This window comes from Labeo rohita, chromosome 3 (genome assembly GCF_022985175.1).
Source record: "Labeo rohita strain BAU-BD-2019 chromosome 3, IGBB_LRoh.1.0, whole genome shotgun sequence".
Classification (NCBI taxonomy): Eukaryota; Metazoa; Chordata; class Actinopteri; order Cypriniformes; family Cyprinidae; genus Labeo; species Labeo rohita.
Window position 1 is genome coordinate 11,844,844 of NC_066871.1, and position 16,218 is coordinate 11,861,061.

A 16,218-nucleotide genomic window follows, 5' to 3' on the forward strand; every position below is an offset into this window, starting at 1 on the left:
CGAAACGACGTTGATCTCCGACGTCGGTCCGTACGTCGTTTTGCTCATCGGGGTAATGTTGAACCAACGTCAGACGCGCCATTCAAAACTAACGTAAAATCGACGCAATTGGTTCACTTACCCAACGTTGAATCGACGTTGATTTTCAGATGGTTGAAACGACGTCATAGAATCAACACATATTCAACATAAAATCGATCTAATGGGTTGGCTTACCAACGTTGAAACGATGTTGATTTCAGTTCGGTAAAACGACGTTATACAATCTTCTGCTTGTTTCTCGCATAGTTAATACTAGGTAAATTAGCCTGTATATGTAATAATTTATTAAACACACATCAAATTGAGTTATAATTTATTTATTATTTACACAAAATACACAAATACATGTTTAGAGCACATTTTCTATACAAGACTAACATAGAAAATGCATTAACAATACACAATAATCAAATACACACAAATAAATTAAACACACAAAGAAAGTAAATTATAGACCAATAAAAAAGTGTCAAGTTACAAATTAAATGCTATAATCACTTCAGAATAAAAATGTCATGTTATTTTGTACCAAATGTATTTGACTTATTTTCAGTGGGGCACAAAGGAGATGTAAGGCAGAACATTAAGAGACTGACAGCCTCAGTCACCATTCATTGTCATTGCTGCTTTTCTATAAAATTACAGAGACTAAGCCACTCTCTCTTTTTGTGTTCCACAAAATAAAGACATATGGGTAAAAAGAGTATTTATAAAGAATTCTTACCCTTGAAAACACAAGACAGAGGTACATAGCAGATCAGTCAGTTTTCCTTGTGATATCAGGTGAGAACTAATCAGGTCAGGTTTAAAAAAGATGATGATGTAACCCACCATTTTAATATCAGTCATAGACACAATTTTCACTCCCTTCTTTTAGATTTATAATCCTAAATAAAAGTTTAGGATTATAGCTTACATCCCTAAATTTTCAATTGTTTATGTCCCTTTGTTATATTTGCATACAGTGAATCTATTGTATGTGGTATTTTTGTAGCCAAACTGAACACCTGTGACAGTGGAATTTGTATTTGTAGAGAACATATCAGTGAAGTCATCAAGAAAATGTTTTAGGTGTTGCAAACTTTTATTTTGTTTCTTTCTCTCACAAACACAACAAAACCTTCTCAAAATGCAGGTGCAAAAATCCTGTTCCACAAATCACAAATTAAGAAATTCACAGGCCCAGTTAAACCAGATTTATGCAGGGCTATATTTAATTTTTCCAGAATATTCTGTAATATTAATTTCATTATATAATTAATTTTTTATTTTTTTTCCTGAAATGTGTGTTAATTAGAACTATACATATTTACAGACTTTATTAGAATTTAACAGAGTCTAGCATTTACCCACTGTATTCTGTTCTATTCTGTGTGATCCAAATCATTAAAATAAATAAAAACTTGCTGTGTGTATTGTGCTAGTAGTAGTGGGTCAAAGGGTACATGATATGTTTATCACTGGATAAAGCGCAAGTGTGTGAGTGGGATGTCACATACTGATTTGTCATGTGAGATATCAGTTCTCATTTACGGTCTTGGTCAGAATTTTTAGCACCCTTAGTAAATATGATCAAAGAAGCCTGTAAAAATAAATCTGTATAGTTTAAAATGTCACAAATCTGCCTTGAAGATGTGTTTCTATAGTTTTTAAATGCAAGGCAAGGATGATCTTTTATCAAAATGGATTAACAATGCAGTTTTATTTTCACAGGCTTCATATTTACCAACGGTGCCAATAATTCTGACTACAACTGTACATACAAATGTGCAAAATTTGTTTATGACTTGAGATTTTTTTATTCAACTGCGAGTGTTTTGCCCCTCATTCACTGCAGCAACTTTAGCCTAACTGTGAGCATATACATTTTGTAATTTGTGAATTGCAGAATAGGATTTGTGCACCTGAGAATTTCAAATGGTATAACTGTTGTTTTATTTTTGTAAGAGAGAGAGTACAAAAAAAGTGCAACTCCTAAAAAATATTCTCTGTTGCTTCAAATGTACTGATACGCATGTGTGACTATTCTTTATAACTACAAATTCCACTGTCACAGGTGCTCAGTTTTACTATAATAATACCTTCATAGAATATGGTAGTAGTCAGCCATCTATGCAAAAGCAGAGAGATTGGTGTGGTTTACTGTAGGTACATCTGTCCAGGCCAGCATCTGGTGTTCTGATGTCTTCTACTGGGATCCCAATAAAACCTGCAATAAAAATAGTACAGTTCAAAATCCATCATACATAACCAATATAACATGACTGCCAATTCCTTTGCCTGGAAATCCACCTACTTGCAGAATTCTGATCTAACCCTGATTTAACACACCCGTCTGTAAATGTCAACTGATCCCGAGGAGCTGAAGTTTGCAGGAAGGTAGATCTCCAAGAACAGGACTGGGCATCCCAAAATAAAAACAGGAAAGCAAACGGAGAAAGATTAGCATAGCTACTGTTCATATTTTTTCAGACAAAAGATGATTTATTTCATAACATATAACTGAAGTGCAAGGTTACAAGATGTTTTCTGTGTGAATATCTGTTGTAATGTAATTGATTCCTGTGATCAAAGCTGTATTTTCAGCATTACTCCAGTCTTCAGTGTCACATGATCCTTCAGAAATCAGTCTAATATGCAGATTTTTGTGTTGATCTAATGTGCTGACTTATATTTTTGTGTGAACCTTTTCAACGGTGTAAAGTTTGTTTATTTATTTATTTTTATCAGGACTTTTTTTTTTTTAAAGAAATCAATATTTTTATTCAGCAAAAATTATGTATTGATCAAAAGTGAGTGTAAAGATTTCAGTTTCAAATAAAAGCTGTTCCTTTTGAAATTTCTATTCATCAAAGCATCCTGATAAAAAATAGCAGCACAACTGTTTTCAATAATCAGAAATGTTTCTTGAGCAGCAAATCAGCATATTAGAATAATTTCTGAATGACCACATGGCACTGAAGACTGGAATAATGATGCTGAAAATTCAGCTTTGATCACAGGAGTAAATTACATTTTACAATATATTCACAAAGAAAACAGTTCTTTAAAATTAAGATAAAAAAAAAAAAATCATCAAGGCAAAATTAGTCCATTTACTGTAATTACACATGGAACACTGTTTCCCCACGGACCATTATTACTGACACACAAACCGATAAACGCTGGACATATTTAAGACCGTAAATTAAAAGTGGTTAGTTATGATGTCCCTAAGTTAGCCATATTTTGTGAAAGACTATGTGCCATTTATGTTGATTGTCTTATTCTCTCTCTGTGACACACAGAAAGTGAATATCAAATGAAGAGTGCCTCAGCATGATTACAAATGAGATACTGATTTTATGCAACAGTTCACCAATAAACAAGTAGTTAATATTAAGAGACTTACATTTTAGACAGCATATTGCCTGTTTTTGCTCTATTTCGCCAACAAATAACCATCCCAAACACAGCCACAGCACTGTTTTAGTCTTTGAGCAACATGACCGTGTTTCGTTGTTGAATGAATCACTTGTTAAATTATTCAGTTCAATCACAATGACACACTTACTTAACAGTGACTTTCTGCCACCTACTGGTGAATTTTATTTGATATATATGTATATATTATTGATATATTTGAATTCACATTTTTAATGTAATTTGACATATACATGCATTAAATGGGTTTAGTTTTCATGGTTATTAGTGTATGCAATTTCAGCAATAAAAATGTTACAAATTAGTCGTTTATTTTAAGGGACCTATTTTCTATTCTATATTTAGTACTGCTTTTTAATAAAGAAAATTACTTATCTGATTACTCGATTAATCAATGGAATAATCCGTAGAATACTTGATTACTAATATACGATTACTAGCTACAGCCCTAGTTAAAATGGTACTAATATTTTACAATATTACTGTTTTTTTTTTTCTGCATTTTTAAACAAATTCAGTCTTGGTAAGCATTAGACACTTATTTTGAAAAACAAAAAATATCTTACTGAATTTTGAACAGTAGAGTATTTTTGAGGTTAACTTACCAGCCATATGGTTTACTGTGCCTTGGAGATGTTGTCCGACAGGAGGTTCACTCCAGCTCTGGGGTGCAGGCCATCATCATGGAAGAATCTAGGAACATAAGAAGCAATTTGTCACAGAGCCAACAATATTTTGTATACAATGCCAGGTTTATTACTAGAAACCATGCTAGAGCACAGGTGAAATGTAGAAAAGAGAAAGAAGAATATATAAATATACAGAACATAATTTGCTTCTAGGTTTACTTATTAATTTAATATTGTTCATACTTCTTACTTCTGGATGTCAAAGCCCTACAATTTAAAAGGCTTTCCTAGTTCATCTGTATCCCTTACTTCTCCGTCTGTGGCGTCCATCAGGATTTTTTTTTATTTGCTCCTGAAATTACAGAAGAGTTTTTATCAACATTTGTTTACCATGAGTGATCAAAATGCGTTTGAACTGGATTCAGTTACGTCAGTGACGTCACCGATGAACGGTACCGTGTATATGTTTCGGTTGTCTGAGCCTATTTCTAATCACCCATTGAAAAATTACCAGCAAAACTATTACAGACGAGTCAAAACGTCTTGTCTACACATACAGATGTGATTAAAATACAAAACTTTCATGAAAAGCTAAGTCTATTAGCCTACCTCCTCTGAAACCGGTTAAGATGCTAACGGACTTGTTCGAAGACACTACACCATCTCAATGAACTATATTCAGCAGAAGCCAAATACAAGCAAGACATGTGTCAGGAACAGCTATTTGTAATATTTGTGCGATTTTAGGGACTAAACTTACGGAAAGCAGCTTGTCAGTCATTGAGTTTCCATGACAACTCCCTCCACTTCAGTGTTTGAATGTGTCAATGTTCAGCGCGCACGCATTAAAACACCTCACGCAGACGTTACAAAAATAAACACATAAAATTAGTGTCAGGAACAGCTGTATGTAATGTTTATGCGATTTTAGGGACTAAACTTACCGAAAGCAATGGAAACAGCAGCGACAGACGGAGTTTCGTGCTTGTCAGTCGTTGTGTGGCCGCCCCGTTTCCATGGCAACTCCCTCCGCTTCAGTGTTTGAATGCGTCAATGTTCAGCGCGCACGCATTAAAACACCTCACGCAGCCGTTACAAAAAATACACACATAAAGTTTGTGTCGGGAACAGCTGTATGTAATGTTTATGTGATTTTAGGGACTAAACTCACCGAAAGCAGTGAAAACAGTAGCGAGAGACGCAGTTTCCTGCTTGTCAGTCGTTGTGTTGCCGCCCCGTTTCCATGGCAACTCCCTCCGCTTCAGTGTTTGAATGCGTCACGAATGTTCAGCGCGCACGCACACGTCACAGTCACGCCGAATTTACATAAATAAACAAACTTCCAACATTAAATAAGTAAATAATTTAAATTTAAGTTGTTGTTTTGTGCCACCCCTGCACGTGATAGTCGGATAAAAAAGCAGGACTTTTATCGTTTAAGAATTTTAGCTTTTATAGTTTTTTTATTTATTTATTTATTTATTTATTTTTATTTTATTTATTTTTTTTTTATTTATTTTTTTTTTTTTTTTAATAAACCAACCATCTTATTTCATTAGAGAGCCTGCCTGCAGTTGTAGAAGGCCGGATTAATACACCTAAGTCAGTTCTGCCCAATATATATATATATTTTTTTTTAAAAAAAAAAAAAAAAAAAAAAAAAAAAAAACGAAAATTTGGAGCACAAAATTTTATGAACGTTCACATTTTTTTATTTTGTTTTTTTGTTTGTTTTTTTTGCAGTGTTTCAAAAACTAGCATCACAGCTTTGGACAAAAAAGCAAGTAGCCTATTTCAAAGACCAGCATCACATTAGAGCAATTCCAGCAACATTCGCAGGCAAATTCTAAAACATAAATTAGATACATAAAATAGAATGTATATGCCTACCAGTAAACTATATTGAAACATTTCTTTATGCAGACTATAAACGTGTAAAAAGCATGAGTAAAAGTGTTTTATACTTTAGATGGACATGACAAAAAAAGACCGAGTTTTTGGGGAGACAATATACTTTGTAGACTTTATGCAATTTACAATGCACATGCCATAAGCAACAATGTCTGCCGGATGTAGAAAGATTATCTATTCATAAAATATATTTTTTATTTCAATTTTCGTTTTTGTGTTTCAGAGGAAAAATCAGTTGTACGGACGTGACATCTCTATGTTACCGACATCTATGGAAACGCGAATAAAATGCTAAAAACTTCAGCAGAGACGTCTAAGTGTATTTAATAGGGCACATGCAAAAGTCGCCTAATGATTATGAATGTGTCGGGAAAAATTTGACATTTTAAATATTTATTATTATGAGTTAGGCCTATTATGAGTTTGGGACTTATGTCAAGTTGTTTCATTATCAGGAAAAAATGCAAGCGATCACGCGGGCGCCTCCCTGTCATGTAGTGATTCCACACTCCGCACAAACATATCGATATGGGCCAGTAATAGAACACATTTATAGGTCTATAGGTTCTTAAAATAAATCTTCACCAGTCTACATCCGTGACAGATGCAGTTATAACCTAAAACTGAAGGCTACTGACATAATGATAACGGACCGATTCTGCTCCAATTCGTTTATCGTTAGTTGCTGATCAAGATTAAAGGGATGCTGCTGTTATAAAACTTGTTTTAATCACTAATTTATGAATTAAAAAAACAACAACAAAAAAAAAAAAAAAAAAAACAGATTCAATACAGGTTAAGAAAATATGTTGAATATATAATATCTTATAAATATTCAGATAAATGCTGTAGGCTAAATAGACTGCAAATAAGGCAGTTTCACGTGTTGTGTCTGCATAACAAAGTAAATTTTAACATGCAGTGATACGAAATAAAACCAAACAAGATGTGTAATGCAGTAAAATATTTATACAAAATTAAAGCACGTCTATATATATATATATATCAAAACTTTATATCAAATATGCCTATATATATATATATATATATATATATATATATATATATATATATATATATATATAATCCCTGTTGTACTCTTTGAGAGTTAAATAAGTGCATCCCCAGATCTCCGATTCATCTGACCAAGTTTCAACCTATATCCGACGTTATGATTTCGATCAAATGCGTCGGCTGTATCGGTTGATAAGCCAACGTGATTTCGACGTTGAATCGATGTTTTATTTTCAACGTAATAACGTTCTGATGTACCGACCAAATAATGAGCATTGATTCAACATCGAAATTTGATTGACGACCGACACTGACCTTTACAACCAAAAATCGACGTTGGATCAACGTATGCTTGCTATAGTTTTAATGAGGTTAAACAAAACAGACTTTGTAATGGTCCCAGCTAACAAATTTATGTTCTGAGAACGTTAACAACATTGTAAGAACGTTCCAAAATCATTATTTTAATAACATTTGTACTAACATTTACACAACTTTTAAAGAATGTTAGTGAATGTTCTAGGAATGTTCCCTGGTGGCTGGTGTATGGAGTATGTCCCAAACAGTGTTGGGGAAAGTTACTTTTAAAAGTAATGCATTACAATATTGAGTTACTCTCTAGAAAAGTAACTAATCACGTTACTTAGTTACTTTTTTATGGAAAGTAATGCGTTACTTTACTTTTGCCTTACTTTTTAAATCTGGGCAGGGCTTGCTTGTTTGTTTTTAGTATAAAAAGTTCTTGGCTGTTTTTGGCAAATAGAAAACCAAAAATAGGAAAAAAAGAGAAAACAAATGTTAGGTTATCTTGAGTAATTTTTGCTTATTAGTATGGTTGAATTGGATCATCGAAGGTCGGCAGCAAAGACATTGGTTAATAAAATGGGATTAAATGCATAAAGGACATTTGTATTATTTAACAGTTGAATTTCACAGTTTTTATTCATTTTGAGGAATACTGAACCTGTTTTTTGTGAGTGAGATGAATTTATGCATGTTCACATTTATTCTAGAACTAACATCTTACTCCAGATTTCCCTCAACATGGGGACAAGAGAGCTTTTAATCAATAAATGGGGGGAAAGTAACTCCGATATTTTCTTGTCAATTAAAATGTAATGCGTTACTTTACTAGTTACTTGGAAAAAGTAATAATATTACGTAACTCACGTTACTTGTAATGCGTTACCTCCAGCACTTGTTACTAGTAATTTAGTTACTATAATAATATTACTTTTTGCAGTAACTAATAGTGTACCCTGTTGAAAAAACAGCATATGCTGGTTAGGTAGGCTTTGATGCTGGGATGCTGGTTTTAGCTGGTTTATGCTGGTCCTTTGCTGGTCATGTGCTGGTCCAGGACCATCTTAAACCAGCTAAGGACCAGCAAAGAGCCAGTATAAACCAGCTAAGGATCTTAAACCAGCATCCCAGCATCAAAACCTACCTAATCAGCATATGCTGTTTTTTTCAACAGGGTAACTAATTACTAATAAGATTTCAGTAATAATATTAGAGTTACCGTCCAAAAAAAGCTTAATTACTTAGTTTCTTTTGATGCCTTAACCCAACTGATTTAAAATCCAACAATCAAATAATTCCTAGATCATAATTTTCATGACTCACATATGCATTTGATGCAGGCAAGCTTGGAATATGGAAAAGCTTACATTCAGCATATAGAAATATTGCATTGCACTGATTTTGTCAGGAAAAAAAGATGATTTGAACCGTGTTGTGTTCAAGTTGTGGCTTTACTTTACATCCCACCCAAATCCCTCTGATCAGCATGTGGTACATTATATTACTATAATTAAAAATCTTTTTGGAAAATTAAACAGTTTCTTACAAACTTATGTGATTTAATAAAATACATAATGAAATATAATTGTATATGGGTAACAGAAATTACAATTAGCTTTAAGCTACACATGACATTTAATGAGATTAATACATGTAAATATCAATTACTATTGAGTGTCTGTGATAACTTCTGACTGCGATCCAATGTGGATTTTGGTCGAATGATGAGGAAGAAATATATTGTAACATTCTAGAAGATAAAATTTGTGAAGAAAAAGTAATGTAACCAACAGTGTAACTAATTACTGCTGCCAGAAAGTAATACTAAATAGTAATAGTAAAGTAACAATATTACTTTTGAAAGGAGTAACTATTGAGTAATATATTACATTCTTTGTGTAACTAGCCCAACACTGGTGCCAAAACACTCTACAAAAACTCTTTTTAAAATGTTTTTTTAATGGTTAAAAGTTGATGGTTTGTAATATTTCTAATAGCATTTGTAGTGGAAACCATTGGAGTTTCTGTGATGGTTTCGATTGTTATTTTCAGCAGGGTTGTGTGGTTTCTCAAACAGTATCATGTCTGTACACTTACATTGTATACAATACGTTGTCCACACAGTTGCTTAACTGTGATGTGAAATGCATGGAGCAGGACTTTAGTTTTGAGGTGATGCTATGAATTTCAAGTGTGAGGTTTATCTCTGGTCTCTTCTCTGCCTTTTGCTGCCCTCTGCTGAGTTACCAGTACAATGTCAGGGAAAATGTACAAAAATAATATCTTTAGGGGTGCAGCAGCTTGTGGGAAAGCAACACTCATTCAGAGATACACCTACTGTACCTGTAGTGCATCTTAAAGGAATAGTTCACTAAATAATGAAAAACTGTTGCAAATGTACTTACTTCCAGACCTTCCAAGATGTAGATGAGTTTGTTTCTTTCTTAGAACATATTTGGAGAAATGTAGCATTACATCTCTTTCTCACAAGTGGATCCTCTGCAATAAATGGGTGCTGTCAGAATGAGAGTGCAAACAGCTGATAAAAACATTCCACAAGTAATCCACATGACCCCAGTCCATCAGTTAACATCTTGTGAGGTGATAAGATGTGCTTGTAAGAAACAAATCTTTTGTTTAAACTTTAAAACTTTGCTTCTGGCCAAAATATGACTCCATAATTTATAATAATTCTCATTTCAGTGAAAAAGTCTGTTCCCTGTTGTCCTCTTACATCAAAATCCAACCAACATATTTGTTTAGAACAGTTAACACTAGATCTGTGCATATTTCTCTCCTGATTCAGACAACTTTTTCACTGGAGAAAGCAATATGCATAAAGGACTCATATTTGCAACACTCAAAACATATATACAAACTGATGGTATTTTGACGATTATGCAACATGGGCAAAATGCAATCGAGGATTTTGTCAAATCGATTACTTGAACTGAATCAAGAAATCACGACAGCCCCACACGCAGCTTTTCACTTCACAAGACAATTGATGGACTGGAGTCGTGTGGTTTACTTGTGCATTATTGTGATGTTTTTATCAGCTGTTTGGACTCTCATTCTGACGGCACCCATTCACTGCAGAGGATCCACTGCTGAGCAACATGAAAAACAAACTCACCCATATATGGTGCCTGTGAAGTTGCAGTTTTTGCATATTTTCTGACAGTATACTAGTACAGTATTTCAGCAGGGGGCAACTGACAGCCTACTATAATGAACAATTATTGGCATTACAAAGATTGACCATACGTTTTTGTGGATGGACACTTGGTTACTGCCTGTGATGATGCACTCTTACCTCTAAAAACATGGAGAAAAGAGCAACGTCTCTGCAGCCACTGCCTGCTAGCAATTAGCTTATAATAGGATGAGGTGGTTTGTTTGCATACAGAGACAGACCTTTGGTTTCTAGCATAATAGAAATTGTATACCTACCAGCTTTTCAGATGAGTATGATGCTGTGTGTCATGTAATGTGTATTGTCCAAATCAGCAATCATGCAAGCCAGATTATCATTGCTTTTGTTCCATCTCAGCAGTTCGAGAAGATGACTGTTTGCACGTGGGCAGTTTTTGTATCTGAGTGAGGGCAATTAGGGAGAGGAACCACATAATAGATCAGCCCTTATATGAACATACAGTGAGTTAGTCAAGCATAGTTAAGTGCAGCACACTGATTGTACTGAGAATGGATCTTGTATATCAGACAACTCAGAGCAGCTCTTTTGGAAAAGGGTTTGGATGTAATCATTTTTGAAAGATATTTGTAAGGTAAGTGTTACAGCTATTTCTTGTAAAATGCTAATTACATTTACATTTTGAGCTGATTAATTTGATGGTATTATATAAATATCCCAAGATTAGATTAAAAAGAAGTACTTTTATTTAAAGCCTTTTTATTTTTTATATTTATGTACACTACCAGTCAAAAGTTTTTGAACAGTAAGATTTTTTTGTTTTTTTAAAGAAGTCTATTGCATTTATTTGATCCAAAGTACAGCAAAAACAGTACAATTCTGAAATATTTTACTATTTAAAATAAGATTTTTCTTTTTGAATATATTTTAAAATGTAATTTATTCCTGTGATTTTAAAGCTGAACTTTTAGCATCATTACCCAGTCACATGATCCTTCAAAAAACATTTATTTTTATTATTATTATGTTGAAAACGGCTGAATAGAATGTTTCCAGGTTTGTTTAATGAATAGAAAGTCTAGAAATAGAAATCTTTTGTAACATTATAAATGTCTTTATCATCACTTTTGATCAGTTTAAAGAATCCTTGCTAAATAAAAGTATTAATTTATATAATTCCTATACAAAAAAAAAAAATTATACTGACTCTTACCGACTTAAGCTTTTGAATGGTATAGTGTATAATGTTACAAAAGCATTTTATTTCAGATAAATGTTGATCTTTGGATCTTTCATCAAAGAATCCTGAATGTACTCAGCTGTTCAAATATTGATAATAATAATAATAATAAAATGTTTCTTGAGCAGCAAATGAAAAAAAGTATAAGAATGATTTCTGAAGGATCATGTGACACTGAAGACTGGAGTAATGATGCTGAAAAATTAGCTTTGATCACAGGAATAAATTACATTTTAAAATATATTCAAATAGAAAGCAGTTATTTTAAACAGTAAAAATATTTCACAATATTACTGTATTATCAAATAAATGCAGCCTGTGAGCAAAAGCAAATTCTTTAAAAAACGTCTTCAAAATCTTACTATTCAAAAACTTTTGACTAGTAGTTTATATTCCTCTTATATTCCTTTCATTATTTCTTTTAATATATGGCCATTTATTACTATATGGCCATATCTTAGACAGCCATTTTATAGACCCCAGATGCCCTTTTAAGGATTTCCCTTCATTATTTATTGATTAATGGCTGGCATTGCCAAACAGGAGGAGGTTCATTACACTAATCAAACACTTTGCTTGCTTGTGCGTGACAAAACTGCACTTGTATGGTGTATCTTAATTGTACTAATTTAGATAAATCACTTACACAATAACAAGACAGTTTAACAAGTCATGGTTTACTGTTGTTGCATTTACTGATACAGAATGAGAAAAAGAAAAATGTAGCTTCTTCAGTGAAACTGGAGTCATTTACCACAAGACAAACAAGAATGAATTGAACATTATTATGAAATATTAATATAAAATGGTTTGTGCACTGTACAGTTTAGAGAGGCATTTGATATTTAATTTGGAAAAGATGATGTTTGGCATTCATATGTTTGGCGTGAAACAATGCATAGATTTGGTCGCTTAGATAACTCGCTTCTAACCATTTATAACAGCACTGAAATTTAATCTAGTTCTCCCCTGAGCCTCTTGATTGTAACCTTACCCAGCACTTGGCCTAGGTGAATAGCTAGGCTAGGATTTAAACAAGTTCATTTAGGGTTTGTGGTATGCATTACGTCTCGCCAGGGTATGCCTTTATATTTACCCTTACATAGCTTAATATGCATTCAGTTCCTAATGAAAGTAATGCTGTATGTATCCTGCTGAAAAATAATCTGACTTTAAGAGCACAATTTAGTATTGTAATGAAACAAACAAACCAACTTGTTATATCGATTCTTTATTTTTGCATTTTGTTATTACATTGACAGCTGAAATCATAACTGTTGTGTATTGGAAATGGATTGGACGAGAAGCTCATAACCTCTTCTTGGACTTGTTTCAAGGCATAACAGCTGAATAGCTGATGCACTGTAGGGGCAAAATGACTCAACTTAAATTACACTGATAACATTTCATCTAGCAAGGAGAATGACAACAAAATAAAAAAATGAATACGATCAGTGTAAATATCACCTACATGTAATATCACACACAAATTGCCAGGGATAGTGAATATCTGAAGTTAACACTGAATGGGGTCACTCTATATTTAGAGCTTTTCCGATTAATATTTCATTATTTCTTAGTGAACTGAATACAGTCCAGCCATTAAGAATTAATTCCTACCAGTGTCATGAACTCTTGGAATATTAAGTGGTCAACAGAAAAATAATCACACAGCTTAATATGTACATATGTGATAATAGTCTGTTATAAAAACTGAATTTTCTGAGAGCTTACATGTGGCAAACATGTTGGTAGCATCATAATAATGTATGTTGATACTCATTTGAATTTTCTCCTGCTCCTAAAAATAATTTTAATAGATATAGAAATGCTAATTACTGTCCAAAGTCATCCTGCCAATAAAAATGACATTAGACATTTACAAGCTATATATTGATACTTCATGCATGAAATACTTTTGCTCAATTTTATCAGTCTAAACAATCCAAAAAAGTGTCATAGCAATTCAATTAATTCTTATTATTTCCATCTCCAGTAGTTCTGTTAGGTGGTTGACAATTTTGCTTTAAAACAAAATATAACTGCCACAAGTCACTGCTCAATCAAAAACAAAAAAAATGAAACCTGTCTGGCACAATGATATAAAAATACGTTTGGTACTCTAATAATATTAAACATTTAACCCACCTCAGATGTGATGGAGGAGACATTCGTCTTCGGTCGGTATCATTACCATACTTAGGTTCTATTTGGAAATGTCCTCAGACACAGTTTAGTAACAGCTCAGCCAACGTGCATTATTTATATAGGAATGAGCCAAACAGATAATGTTACCCTAAGTCAGTGTAGTTGATACATTTAAGGTGCCCTTCACAACTATCACGGGGAGCCCTCACATACTTTCAGACACATGCATCTGGAGCTTGTGAAGGACGCTACCTGCAAAACTCAAGAGGACAGTGTAACTGGAGTACTTTTCCCAAGGCATGAAAAAATAACAAAAGGGATGGATGCCTGTGATAAACAACATTTCGTCTGTGGAAAATTTCTTGCCAAAATTAGCACTACAGCCAAGGACACAACTTTTTCTGAAATGTGAGGAATTCACCTGTAAGGTAGAGTCTTGAACAAAAGGAGCTATCTGCATTTTGGCTTTTGTGTTGACTGGAAATGCTTTTGAATTGGGCTTACACTCAAGAGACTGAATTAGACATATAATTAATAACTTTTATAGTGATGTAAGAGATGTTGAACCTCTATTACAGTTTGAGTTTTCTGTCACTGACCACCCATTTTTGACACAGTGACATTTACTAGCATGATTTTTGGAGAAGGATAAAATGCCACCAAAGAAAGCAGACAAAGCTGCACCTAAGAAAGGTGACAAAGGAAAGGGGGAAGCGAAAGAAGATGCAAAGGCAGCCAAAGATGACAAGAAAGGTGGGAAGGGAGGCAAAGGAAAAGAGGATCCAAAGAAGGGAAAAGGAAAGGGCAAACAAGCTCCTAGTGAATCCGAGGATGCCTCCGATGTGGACAGGAGTGAGATTGAGGACAGCGAGGCAATGGATGAAGAGGATGTGCAAAGTGAGGATGATGGCGGTAAACGAGGGAAAGGGAAAGCTGCGCTGAAGGGTGCATCCAAAGCAATGGCAGTGAAGGCTGGAGCTAAGCCAAAGCGTGGCCAGGCAGCAGAGGAAGCCGTTGATCCAAAAACTGGTAAGCGTGCCAATATTAAAGCTGCATCTAAAGCTGTGACAGGGTTCCAACCTGAAGAGAAGAAGCCACAACTTCAACTAGGTAAAATGAAGGACATAAACCTGAAAGGGGCCTCTTCCGCTATAACAGGGTTTGCTGTTCAGGGTCAGCAGAATGTTCAAAAGAAAGAGGATGTGAAAGCTCATCTAAAAGGTGCTTCTAAAGTTCTCACAGGGCTGACAGGAAAGTCCCCGTTTTTTTCAAAACCAGCCCCAAAACAGTCTAAAAAGCTGAAAAGCACATCTAGACTTTTCATGGGACTATCAGGCAGCAAGAAGAAAAAAGGCATGACACCAAAGGCATTACAAAGTACGTCAAAGTTGTTTTCAGGTTTTGGAAAGTCAAAAGGTGCAGAGGAAAATAAAAAAGAGGAAGGTGGAAGAACACTCTTGTTACTCAGTATTGGTGGAAAGGCTAATAAAAATGCAGCAGCCACCTCTGGACTGGGAGGGAAGTTTAAAGGCTTCTTTGGTAAAAAGAAAACTGGAGCCGCACAGTTTAAGAGCAAAGGATGGGCTCTGGGGAAGATAGCCGGAGCAACAAACTGGCTAACTAACAAATTCATCTCATCCAAAACATCTCGGCGACTAGGTCGCTCTGTTCGTTATGACAGGTCAAGTGTGGGGCAATACAACGGCTATCAGAATGGAGGTTATGAATATGATGAGGGTGAGTTCAGCTATGAGGAAGACGATTATGTTCAAAGCAGTTATAGCAGAAATAATCCCCGGGGACGATATAGAAGCTATGGACAGGGGCGCGACAGAGGACCACATCAGTATGACTACTTTGAAGATGACCAGGAGTATTATGATTATCCTGAAGATGAGTATGGATTCTATGATGAGGAGAACGAATACTATGATCCCATGTATGAGGATGAGTATGGCTATCTTGATGAAGACTATTACGATCCGTATCAGTATGATGGAAGACAACCTTATGGTTATTATGATGATAGGATGGACTATGATTACAGGCACCAGAGAACTGATGAATTTGGATACCCCATTGATGGTATGGAATACTATGATGAAATGGGTTATGCTATGGAAGATGAATTTGGCTACCTTGGTAATGATATGGAATATTATGACTATGGATACTATCCAGAACAGTTTGACTATTATGGAGATCAGCAAAATTATTACAGTCACTATGATGGTGTTTCAGATGCCTACATGATGTATCCAGGTTATCAAAATGCATACAATCCAAATCAGTACATGTACACTGGAGAAACCGGTGTGGTTTACATTGACCCTCAGATGGTTGCGAGCCAGCCA

General features: G+C 34.4%; 1 protein-coding gene and 1 long non-coding RNA gene across 9 annotated transcripts in view; one reads left to right on the top strand and one right to left on the bottom strand.

Moving 5' to 3' along the window:
• myo15aa (myosin XVAa) overlaps positions 1–16,218 on the top strand; it is a 63,441-nt gene that overhangs the window by 1,268 nt on the left and 45,955 nt on the right. The gene's annotated exons all lie outside the window — the stretch shown is intronic.
• On the bottom strand, positions 463–5,147 carry LOC127163091 (uncharacterized). 6 transcript variants are annotated; one of them, XR_007827447.1, is made up of 4 exons: positions 5,039–5,147; positions 4,855–4,948; positions 4,071–4,446; positions 463–2,441 (listed from the first exon to the last, which is right to left on the bottom strand). It is a non-coding gene; the product is annotated as an uncharacterized LOC127163091 (long non-coding RNA). The 6 variants fall into 6 exon arrangements; XR_007827449.1 differs by having other exon boundaries at positions 4,071–4,158; positions 4,345–4,948; XR_007827448.1 differs by having other exon boundaries at positions 4,071–4,158; positions 4,338–4,948.